Source organism: Rhipicephalus sanguineus, chromosome 9 (genome assembly GCF_013339695.2).
Source record: "Rhipicephalus sanguineus isolate Rsan-2018 chromosome 9, BIME_Rsan_1.4, whole genome shotgun sequence".
Classification (NCBI taxonomy): Eukaryota; Metazoa; Arthropoda; class Arachnida; order Ixodida; family Ixodidae; genus Rhipicephalus; species Rhipicephalus sanguineus.
The window spans coordinates 28,448,108-28,460,241 of NC_051184.2; the positions used below are offsets into that span (position 1 = coordinate 28,448,108).

The 12,134-nt window shown below is 43.4% G+C and overlaps 1 protein-coding gene and 1 long non-coding RNA gene across 2 annotated transcripts in view; one reads left to right on the forward strand and one right to left on the reverse strand.

Moving 5' to 3' along the window:
• Window positions 1-8,837, reverse strand: part of LOC125759810 (uncharacterized) — a 99,005-nt gene extending 90,168 nt beyond the window's left edge. The window contains exon 1 of the long non-coding RNA XR_007417501.1: window positions 8,693-8,837. This is a non-coding gene — a long non-coding RNA (uncharacterized LOC125759810). The remainder of the gene's footprint in view (window positions 1-8,692) is intronic.
• LOC119404862 (zinc finger protein 160) overlaps window positions 1-12,134 on the forward strand; it is a 58,217-nt gene that overhangs the window by 34,573 nt on the left and 11,510 nt on the right. The window lies entirely within an intron of this gene.

The following is a 12,134-nucleotide window of genomic DNA, read 5'->3' on the forward strand; positions in this document are numbered from 1 at the left end:
GCAAACATTTTCCCTCCTTTACCAGTTGTCTTTTACCCTTTACGTAACGAGGCGCTGTGGGACAATGCTCTCTGCTATGGACCTCCCGAGGTCCTCTGAGCCATGATAGTGAAAAGAAAAAAATCTACATTTGGACAGCAAGTACTAGTAAGATACACATTTTGTTTCTTGGAACTTGAAGTTGTCCACGTGAGGCCAAAAGTCAGTACCAAGGCCCATATGTAAGGTAACGCACTGCGCCTAAATTCACTTTAAATTTGCTGAGTGGTACTCCAAGAAGTATTTTTCATTGTAATATAACCTAGTGGGTGATTAAAAAATACTTCATTTATTTTGTCACTTCCTTCACACGTGGCTTTTTGTGTGACCGAATTCTAAGTAACTCGCACAGCTATGAACAGCCAGAGGAAAAGGAAAAAGAAGAGTGCTTTCTGTTCCTCTATGAATTTCTATCTTTAATATGCCAACTTGCCAACTAGTGAGGACCCAGACCCTCGTTCTCAATAGCCAACTTCACTTCTTACCTCCAGCTCTGCGTGCCTCTAGCTGATTGCCATTCTGGGTGACTGCACAAGTATCTACATGTGCACTGTGGCCCAGGTTGTACACTTGGGTAGACAACAGGCAGCACCTACCATTGGACTGATGGTGCCAAGAAAACTTTATTTAAATATTAGCTGATTAAGGAACGTACGAGATGTACTTTCGTTTGGAATGTACACTGTTGTTTTGTTGTTGTCTTTGTGTTTCTCGGAGGTAGTGTTATCTAATATATCTTCATAGTAGAAAAATGCACTTACGATGACTTATATTAGTTTATTCCTGAACTCATTTTTTAAAACTTGCAGAAAGCCACTGCTGTGTAAAGACTTGAAACTTTTAATGAAGTAGCTTCTTATAGCCAAAAGTCTGAAATGGTTCACACTACTCATCTCAAGTGAACTTAAAAAGAGAGGTTTGCTTCCAACAGAAATTTAAAAAGCCTTTGTTTTTATTTAGAACATGACTGGTGTTGACATCAAGATCGAGCCAATTAGCCCAATAACCGTACTACATCATGTAAGTGTTCTTACTTATTTTCACGCTGATTATTCGGTTTTGTGTTAGAATTTTTGCTGTGTTTATGGGTTAATGAGGTAGGTATAAACCACCAGTGTTCCTGTTTATGTGGTGGCGACGAGGATCCTTGCTTTCTTCTTTCAGTGAACACTGCAATATGGTTCACACCAGTACACTAAACTAAACTTGGTTGGCGAATGAGGCTCTTCAGCCTGCCTGCGTTGTTTAGAGTACAAATTCCCTTTTCAACTTAGCTCAGGAACAAGTAAAAATGTCTATTTCAGGCCATGACAGATGTTGACATGAAGATGGAGCCTATCAGCCCTCCCTACACATTACTTTATGTAAGTAAAGGATTTTTTCATATTGATTCTCTGATTTTATATGAGCAGTATCGTGATGTTTGTGGATTGATAAGGTAGTCAGACACAGACCAATAGCGTTTTTGCTTGTTTGGTGGCAATCAGGATCCTTTCGGCCTTCTTACAATTAACAGTGCGAAATAATTCTGACTAGTACGTTGAGCTGAACTTTGATGGAAAATGAGGCTCTTCAGCATGTGTGCAGTGTTTAGAGTACACGGCTCCTTCCCACCTCAGCTCAGAAGTAAATGCAAACAAATCTATTTCAGGGCACGGCAGCTGTTGACCCTCCTGCCACACCGTGTTATGTAAGTTAAGGGAGTGCCTTCATTTGGTTCTCCTGTCTCATGTCAAAAATATTGTGATGATTCTGGGCTGAGAGGGCCATTCGACAATTCCCAACAGTGTTCTTATTTATTTGGTGCCAACCAGGATCTTTTTCTGGCTTCTGACATTATGACATGATTACACAGCGCCCATTAAGCGAGGACACAACACAGCACCATCGCTGCGTCCTCTCCTCTGTCCTTGTTCTAGCTGCTGTGTTCTGTCCTCTCGTGTGTCCTCATTCAAGCGCCTGTGCAATGACCTCTCCCCTGTCGTTGTTTCAGTGCCTGTGCCACGTGCTTTTCTCTGTCCTCGTTCCAGCACCTTTGCTATCCTATCCTTCCTCGTTCCAGGCTTGTGTGCTGTCCTCTGTCCTCGTTCCAGCGCCTGTGCCTTGTGCTCTCCTTTGTTCTCAGTCCACTACCTGTGTTTTGCCCTCTTTCTTCATTCCACTGCCTGTCTCTGCTGTGTCCTCTCCCTTGTTTGAGCAACTGTGTTGTGTCCTCTCTTCCGTCCTCATTCCAGTGTCTGTGCAGTGTCCTCTCCTCTGTCCTTGTTCAAATGCCTTTGCAGTTTCCTTTCCTCGGTCCTCGCTGCAGTTCCTGTTCATTGTCCTCTCTCCTGTTCTCATTCCAGCGCATGTGTGGTATCCTCTCTTCCGTCCCCATTCCAACACCTGTGCTGTCTGCTCTTTTCTGTCTGTCTTCCAGCAACTGTCTTTGTGTGTTCTCTTCCTTGTCCTCATTCCAGCACCTGTGCTGTACCCTCTCCTCTGTCCTCGTTCTAGTGGCTGTGCTGTGTCCTCTCCTTTGTCCTCGTTCCAGAAACTGTTCTCCGTCCTCTCCTCTATCCTTGTTCCAGCGCCTGTGTTGTGTCCCCTCCTCTGCCGTCATTCAGTTTGTATTCTGCAATCATGTCGATATGGTTTCATCAACTCATCCAAACCACCACTCATTCTTACACAACACTGTAAATGAGGTCACACAAGTACACTAAGCTGAACTAGGATGTAGAGTGAGGCTCTCTTGAGCATATGTGCAGTGTTTAATGTATACTGTTCTTTTGCAACTCAGATCAGAGAAAAAGGTTTTTTTTTTTTCAGGGTGCGATGGGCGTTGACATTAAGGTGGAGCCCAGCAGCCCACCAACTGCTCCACCTCCTGTAAGTGAAGGGAATTTTGTTTTCTTTTGATTCTTTTTACTTCAAGCCAGCGTTTACAACAGTAGTATCCTTGAAGTTTTGTCAGCAATAGTGTTGTAATGATTGTGGTTTTATGAAGCAGCCATAGACAGATTAACAGTGCAGCACTTCATTTTGTGTCAGCCGGGATACTTTCTGGTTTGCTATCTTTGTCCAACAGTGTTCATGTCAAACATTGCCATTGCATAATGAAGTCAAGTATGGTTTTTTTTCTTCCAGTGTTTTGTGTGTCTGCATGCATTTTTGAAATTTTCTCTGTCAAGTTCATTTTCTTGTCTCACTTTGCACGATCTATTATGAATTGTTACTCTTTTTAACCCTCGCTTTCCATGGCCTTATGTTGATTGTTGGCAGTACTTCTGAAAATATCTTAGGTCGGTGGTACGCAAAAGAACGGTATCACAGGAGGAAGGAACACATACACTGTTCTTTGATACGGACACTGTTCTTGGACGCTGTTCTTGACAGAAACGCGGACACCGTTCCTGTGATACCGTTCTTTTGTGCACCACCGATCTAAGATGAGTTACCCACTCGCCCAGAAGGCTGTCCTTCTGAAAACAGGTGAATTTTTTTTTTCCTGTAGATATACATTGACAGCAACGAAAAAGGACCACCAACTGATGCAGTACTTGCAAGTGACAGCTCTGAAACTTCAAAAGACAGCATGGATAGCAGCCTAGGGTGAGCTCACTGGAGTCCAGTGAAACACGTTTGAAAGAACTGTTTGTATCAGTTCTTTCCAGAGAGGTGCATAGATTTTTATCCTGGTGCAAAAGGTTGTCTAGCAACAAGTTCATTTGCCATCTTGCAAACCCATTTATAACCTTTACACCTTGCTTTATGTTATTTAGGACATAATTTCACCAATGGCAACTCAATTATTTTGGCATATGGTTGAGGCATCACCAATAGATGAAGATGAAGCAACAGAAAAATGGGACGAACATTGTCAATGTGTTTTATTGCACAGTCAGTCATGTAGTCCAGGCTGTATATGTAACCATCAGAAATATAGAAAATTTATATCGTTCCTACAAGGGGGTTCAGGGGTGGCATGTTTTTGTGAAATGTCCCACCGAATGTCTTAAAGGGACACTAAAGAGCAAAACAATTTTTCTCGTATTAGTAAAGTACTCTTTCACGATGCCAAAAACACCACGCTTGCTGCAAGAAGACGCTTAGTAAGCGAGAAAACGTGCAAAAACAAAATGTGGGTAGTGACGCCACCTAGAAGTTTCCGCACCATTCGCCGTGACGTCACATGTTTTGACGGCGCCTACTAGGGACTACGTAGTTCCTAATTCATAAAAATGAAGCACATTGTCCTCTGAGGAGGCCATAGACTTAACGTACCAAGTTTGGGGTAATTTTGTTAAGCCAATGGCGCCAAAATACGATACATACACTTTGAAATCCGTGACGTCAGGCGGCAGATTTTGGCGCGATGTTTGAAAATGAAACTTTGAACTTTATTTTCTCCTCTATTAATAAACCTATGATGGCGAAATTAATGACGTTAGAGTTCTCAGAGCACAATTTATCGATCTAAACCAATTCATTGTTTCTCTTTAGTGTCCCTTTAAAGGACAAAAGCCCTCTTGTGTGAATTTTGTAACTGTCTCAATAGTGAATGAGCAATTGCATACAAACTGAGCCGTGTCAGGAAGTAGTATTGTTAGAGCATGCAATTAAGCACCCATGCTTTTCCTTTTTTACGTGATCAGCAATGCACTTTTGTCCCTGTCACCACCATCCCATTTCTGTATCGCTTTATAAACTGGAGTTATCCCATATACGTATCTAACATTGGTTATCAGACTGGGCCATTTTGGTACAATTATACTTCGTTTCACCTTGACACTCAAATGTAACTTGCACTAACTGCTTCGCTAGTTTCACTGGCTTACAAGGGAAGGAACATTTCCTGTTCTGGCAAGAAAGAGAATTTTAAGCAAAACTCTACCTACATCATTCCCTCTTCTCTCTCCCTTTATTTTATTTCTAGTTTTTCCTTCATTACTTTAGCATGTATATTCCTGCTTACGTCTCAAAGCTTCCTAACTTACTGCCATAACCAGTTTGACATTCCGGCATGTATAAGCACACCCTATCCTCTTGTAAGCGTGACGAGGACATGCCCAGCGAATAGGACAGGGCTCCAGAAAATGCAGGCTCGAGCAGCATTCTTCGTTCAACAGCTTCTCGATCATATCCAGGGCTTAAAGTCAGGGGGGCCCAGGGATAAGGGGGAGGGGGAGGCCCGCCCCCCCTTCTAATTTTCAAGGAGGGGCTCCCCCCCCCCCCCCCCCCCTCGGCAAGTCAACTGTAGCACTGCGGCACCCATTTGACAAGCACTGGAGTTGACTTTTTTAATGCAGTAGTGCTTTGTGGAGGTGAATTAAAGCTCTCCAATCTTTCGATTAATGATTTAATTGTAATTATTCGGTTGATGGGGTATCATCAGAAAAAGAAAGAAAGAAACAGGTTTCATCGTACTGCTGGATGCAATTGTCCAAGAAGCTGCACACCATGGGTCACCACCATGTTCGACTGAGCTTCTTGGCACAACGCACTTTTCAACCAGGCACCTGTGTGTGAGGCTACCTGTTTGTCAATCAGTGAAGTTTCACCTTTATCCTCTTTAGATCAACAGTCAATTCTCATTCGTTTAGTTGTGTATGACGAGTCTGTTGCAATGCGAAATACGCATGTATTTTACCTACCTTTTACCTGTAAAAATAAAATATAGCATTATGGTGCCTGAGGTTCTCATTGCAGTAAGCGAACTAATGTTCTGCTTTGCAGCTAGACTTATTTGGTTTGAGTTCGCATATCGTTATTCTTTGACATCCCAAGTTATTCCTGAAAAACTATTTCTAAAATGCCCTCTTGTTAGTGGTTGATTGGATAGGCGCATTGAGCAAACATGCTAACTAGACGCTGAATGATATATTTCTTTGCGTAGCATTCATAAGCATTCGTTCAGTTTTAGAGACAGTTGACTTCACTACACTGTGGTCGCACCAAACACAACCTAATTCAACCTAAACACGCAGAAACATCAAACAGACGCGCATGCGAAGCAATTTTCATTTACGTTTCGCTCGGGGTCCGAGCTTCATCAGATGAAGCTCAGACTCCCCCCGAACGAAACATAAATGAATATCGCTTCGCACGCGCGTCTGTTTGATGTTTGTGTGAATATTTCACCGGACCTAGAAACCCTTTGTTGTTTTGGTATATATAATATATATACATGTGAGCTGTGCCAATTGCATTACTTGTGTCTGAGTTTGACTTCTTCTGGAGCTGCTTTGATGTGCTCGCTTCTTTTACTGCGATAACAATCATATGGACATTCTAGGCATATTTCCGACATCACCGTGATGTTCCATACGTATATACATATCGATATATATAGATAAGTCGCTAAGAAATAGTGCACTATAGAAAGGTATGTTTGAGTCACTCGACCAGGGCATCTAACCACCGACCTTTTGCTTCGTGGCATGAGACTGTAGACAACTTGGCAAAGAGCACACGCATGCTCCTCTGCGCAAGTGATGTGCTATTGAGACATGTTCTTTACTGTTGACAATGAGCTAGCATTTCTGAAGTGCAAAAGCCGCTTCAGAGTTGCAGTGGCTCGTTCACTAACTTCCCAAAAGATGGCGCAAAAGCCTTTTTTTTTTCTAGTACGCAGCTGTGCTCGGCTTAGTGTGGCCTTGCTTGCCTTATCTTGAAAGCGATCTGCGAAGCAATGAATACAAAGTTTAGTTGCAATGAAGGCTTATGATAACTTCATGTACGGTGCGTTCTGACCAATTAGTTTGCATTAAAGCAAGTGCCATCAGGAACGTCAATTCACCCTCTGCGAAAAGAAAAGGCTTTGCAATGGGTACTTTAGGCAATATTTGCTGTGGCACTGTATTTATTTCTTTGCTGGCGGCGATGGCATACGCGAGGAGATGCAAATTCTTACTTGGTGGTTAATGCGTACTACCGTTTAGTGCGTAGTTATGCGGCGTTCCCGGCAGGTACACATTAACGAGGTTCCACTGTAGTATCCTTACACTACAGTTACAAACAACGAATAATGTTCCTCTGTTTTCTTTTGCTTAATTGGCTGTTGGTTTTTTAACAAAGAAAGGAGCCTCTCGAACAATTCCCCTTATTTCGCACTTTCATAGCAAGGGCTTCGTTCCAGCAGACGTGATACAGCATGTGAGGGTTTATAGGTCAGCTGCCGCCTTGTATAAAGAACACGTGCTTCGTGACGCCCTCTGGCAAAAAGTGTTCCACACTCGCAGCCTGGGCTACGAGTAGTGCTGGCTGACACTCCCAGGGACTAAACACACATAAATACCCCACAATGTGGACGAGGGAGCGCCCTCTTTCGTAATTCGTTAAGGCGGTGCGATGTCAGATTTCTGACATCCCACAAAGTATGTAATCAAACAAAATAGAATAACATATGAAATATACATATGACAGCTAAATATAGAAAAGCAAAATAAAACAAACAAAAGTTGAAATTATGATAAATGCAGTAAAGCAAATTAATAAGGGAACCAGAATACGATGCCTGACGCCATGGTAAGCACAAAACACAAAGAAAATGCGATCTTCTGTTAAGGTATCTTAACGCAATGAATCGGTTTTCTCACAAATTTCGAACTAGGACAAGGTCTTCTCTTGTAAATTGAACATTTCGTCTCAGTTGGACATTCAGACTCAGACATTCAGTCTCGTTGGACATTCTGTCTCGGTTGGACATTCCGTCTCGTTGGACATTTATTCTCATTGGACATTCAGGCTCTGAATCGGGTCTATCCACTCTCGATACACCTGCTAATTTAGTAAGCCATTTTTGCTACAGTTCATATTGCCAGTAAAGCTGCTAGTCTTGATTTGTATAATATTCCAGTTGGTAGGCATCGCATCGACTGCTTCTTCCTTCTGGCAAACCTTTGTATTTTTTCTTTTCATTCTCTATATGCAGTTGTGAGCAGCTCTTCTCTTTCTCCCCTTTCTTGTGCTCTTTTCCTTGTTTTTTGTGCAACCTTACATCTGCCATATTGCAAGAACAACTAACTCAACCATTCAATCTTTCATCTCAGTGGCAATGGTGCTACTGCAAAACAAATGTCGTTGTTGTGCTGTTTGTCATACTTTCTCTATGTTATTATTATGCAAAATTACTATTAGTATTTTTGTTTATTATGATTTGTTTTTCATGTCCAGAATCTTGGAAGGAGCTACAGAATCTTCACCAAAAAAGTGCAACAGGAGGGTCGACAGCTTGCACATGTGTGACATTTGTGGGCTGTGTCTTACAACAAAGAGCAACTTAAAAAGGCATCGGCTCTTGCACACAGCTGAGAAGCACTGCTGCACACTCTGTAGCAAGCAATTTCCTAGCAAGAAACGTCTGATGCTACACTTATTTGCCCACGAGGGCACGAAACCCCATGCTTGCCGCTTGTGCAAGAAGAGGTTTTCACTTATATCTTATTTGAATAGACACAAGTGTCTGCAGACGGGTGAGATGCCATATGCATGCCAGATGTGCCCATCTAAATTCCGCACTAAAGGACCTTTCAGCAGGCACAAGAAGCTGCATGCAACTGGAGTGAAGGTGGTCAACTGCCCGGAGTGTGGCAAGGCCTTCAGGCAGGTGGCAGCACTGCAGAACCACGTGAAGTGGCACAAGATGGAGAAGCCAGACCACTCATGCCACCTTTGCCCAGCTAAATATTCCAGCAAATATGATCTAAAGAACCATGTGTCAATAATGCACACGAATGAAAAGAGGTTTAAGTGTGCCGTGTGTGAGAGAGACTTCAGCAGGCGTGATGGCCTTAGGAAGCACATAAGAAGAAGGCACGTTGGCGTCAAAGCTACCGTGGCGAGCACTGACAGCAGGGTGGAGATGCCAAGTAGCCCTCTCTCCATGCAGCCTCCTGTAAGTGAAGTTCAATGTGGAACTCAGCAGTTTTTTTATTCACGGTGTAACCCAGAGAGAGAAAAGCAGTTGTCGTATTCTGCTTCAAAGCAGCATTATTCTAGTCCTGCTAACGCTAGATAAATGGCACTTCGACAAGTTCTTTCCAAATGTTCATGCACAGATATATTTGCCACAAGCTGTAGTTCTGGTTGAAGGAGGGTGTCCCGCAGAATTTCCCCAGGAATGCGCTTGCGAGATAGTATTGAAGTTTTTCGCTTGAGGTGGCACAGTGTGTTCATAGGCTGTCATAAGTTGTCATAAGTTCATAAGTGGCAATGGAACTGTGTAGCTGGACACCTAGTTGGAGCTGTGATGACATCTGAGAGAATGACATATCGTTCTGTAATTGTGGCACACTCCCTTTTAACCTTTGTTGTATTTCTTCTATACCAGTGCCAGCCTAATTTTGGCACCACTGGAGGCCTCGCCTGACCTCTACTTTCGTAGCACGATCGTGTTGATGTTGTGTGGGCTTTAGTTTTCATAGCCTGAATTGAAGGAAAACACAGTATATTTCAGTAGTTCCATTGGCAATGAACTTATTTGTACAATAGCAGGATTTTCCACTTACCTGATTCCTGTTATTCTTTTCATTTCTTTTCATTTTTTCATTTCATTTCCCATGGAACCTTGCCCCTGACACTCGTGCAGCATTAAATGCACATGCAAGTTTGTGTGGAGCATTGTCGTTGTGACGGCCTTGTTAGAAGTGGCACTATGCATGGATTAACAATCTGTTCCCATTGGTGCTTGCTTATATATGGGCCTGCATCATGTTTACTGCTCATCATCCTCATATTCATGCACAGATGGAATGTTTGTGTAAGCAGTGTTTGAAGCTTGAGGATTCTCATGATCGTTGTAATATATGCCTCCTTTGTGCCACTGACTTTGTGTTAATTAATAATGAATTGTGTTAATTAATGTGCCAACGGGCAGTTGCTAGGAAACGTGTACAATCCGTATTGTTTCATCTTCATGATGTTTGATATTGATGACAACGTCACTTACAATGTCGTTTATGAACAAAAAATTATAAGTGGACCAATTACTGATTCTTGGGCCATGGCAGGTTGAATAGAAACTTTGTCAGAGCATGTATGTTGAAATACAACAGATTCCGCCGGTTATGTGTGCTCTTCATGTGCTTCCATGTTTTCTATGTCTTTCCTGCAATGAAATTTTACGAAATATGTAGCTTAGGTATCTAGACGATCTCATTTTGTAGTTCGTTAGGATTTCTAAAAGTGGTACATCTAGATAAGTAGTATAGTATTGTCATCAGTGGTGATAGCTGCAGTATCCGGATATAGCCAGGCCCGCTCATTCGGTAGGCAACTATGACAGTCAATAAACATGACGTTTAAGTAAGCCCACCTCATCACGTTTGTCTCCATCCTAATCCATGGCATCCGGCAGAATGCAAACATTACATTGGTGTCAGAAGTGTGAAACGTACCACCCAGAAGCTTGAAGACAACAATCCCGAGGAATTTACATCGTCGACACAGCCGAAAACTCTCAGGCAAGCGCAACATGGCCAATGCACTCCCGCCGTTCCCGAGTTTTAACCTTCGAGTCACCAACGCCAACAACGTCGGACTTGAATGGACAGAGTGGGTAGAACGATTCCAAAACTTCCTCGTTGCATGCAACATCACATAGGACACTCGCAAGAAAGCTCTTTTGCTTCACTATGTCAGTGAAGAGGTGTACGATTTATTCCAATCTCTGCCGGCCAGCACTTTAGAAAGCACGTCCGAGTACGAAGCGTCAAAAGCGAAACTCGACGCTCACTTCGCACCACGAAACCTTTGCTGTGTATCGTTTCAGACAAACAAAACAGAACGTGGGTGAAAGTTTGGACGCGTTTTACGCCCGATTCCGACAGCTCGCCCGACACTGTGGCTTCACAGACGCCGATCTTGAAATCAAGAGCCAGATCATCCTCGCTACAACGTTGACCCGTCTGCAGAAATATGCCATGCTGCACGTCATAGAGCTGCCCGAAATCCTCAAGCAAGGACGGCTGTTCGAAGACGTTGAACGTGATGTCTCTGACATAGAGAAAAGCGTCGACAGCACTCAGTCGGCATTTTCGCTGCAACAAGGTGCGAAAAATCATCTGGAAAACTTGGAGCAGCACCACAGCTACAAGGGTCGTCGAAACCTGAAGCCACCTTTTCGACAATCATGTGACACAGGCAAACGCGACACGCCAAACTGTCACAACTGCGGCGAGTGGCCTCATCAAGGTGGGCGATCAGGTTGCCCTGGGTGGGGCAAGACATGCAATGCATGTAGCAAGGTTGGTTAGTTCGCACGATTTTGTAGCTCAACTAAGAAAATGGTGCGAGCAGTACACTGTGACAGTGGTCGAAACAGGAACTCGCAGGCAGCCTGCAGTAAGAGGTGTTCAAGTACTAAAGAACACTCTGCCTCCTTTGAGTAAGGTTCAAGCAGCGACGAATATGCCTTCGTTGCCATGGCTTCCCCTCAAGCAGGCTCATCTCTAAAAGCCGTTGTTACTGTGAACAGTGTGCCTGTTACCTTTATAATTGACACAGGTGCTATGGTGTCCATTGTTGGTGAAAACGACTTTAAGAGCTACCGCCTAAATGTGAATCTCGAGGCAACATCCATCAGAGTATTTCCGTACAAAGCAACATCTCCGCTAGAAATTTTAGGCAAAGTTGCTGTCACGATGAGATACAAAGACAAGTGCATTGAAGAAGACATCTTTGTCATTCCCGGGAGCTGTGCTCCACTCTTGAGCTTCACAGCAGCATCTAACTGGGGACTTGTCCAGATCACATACCAAGTTGATGACCAACTAGATAACAAGTCAATCGTGGAAGCATTTCCCAAGTTGTTCAACGGAGTTGGAAAGCTAAAGAACCAGCACATTCACCTTTTTGTGGTCGAAACGGTCCCACCTGTTGCCCAACCACACAGGCGTATTCCATTTGCCTTACGTGTTGCCACAGAAAAGGAACTCGAACGCCTCCTGTCAGAAGACATCATTGAGCCAGCCATTGGACCTACACCATGGGTATCCCCTGTGGTAATTGTACCTAAGCCGCATCAGCCTGATGAAATCCGAATCTGTATTGACATGCGTGTTGTCAACACTGCTATCCAACGTGAACTACATTTGTGCCCGACAGTGGATGAC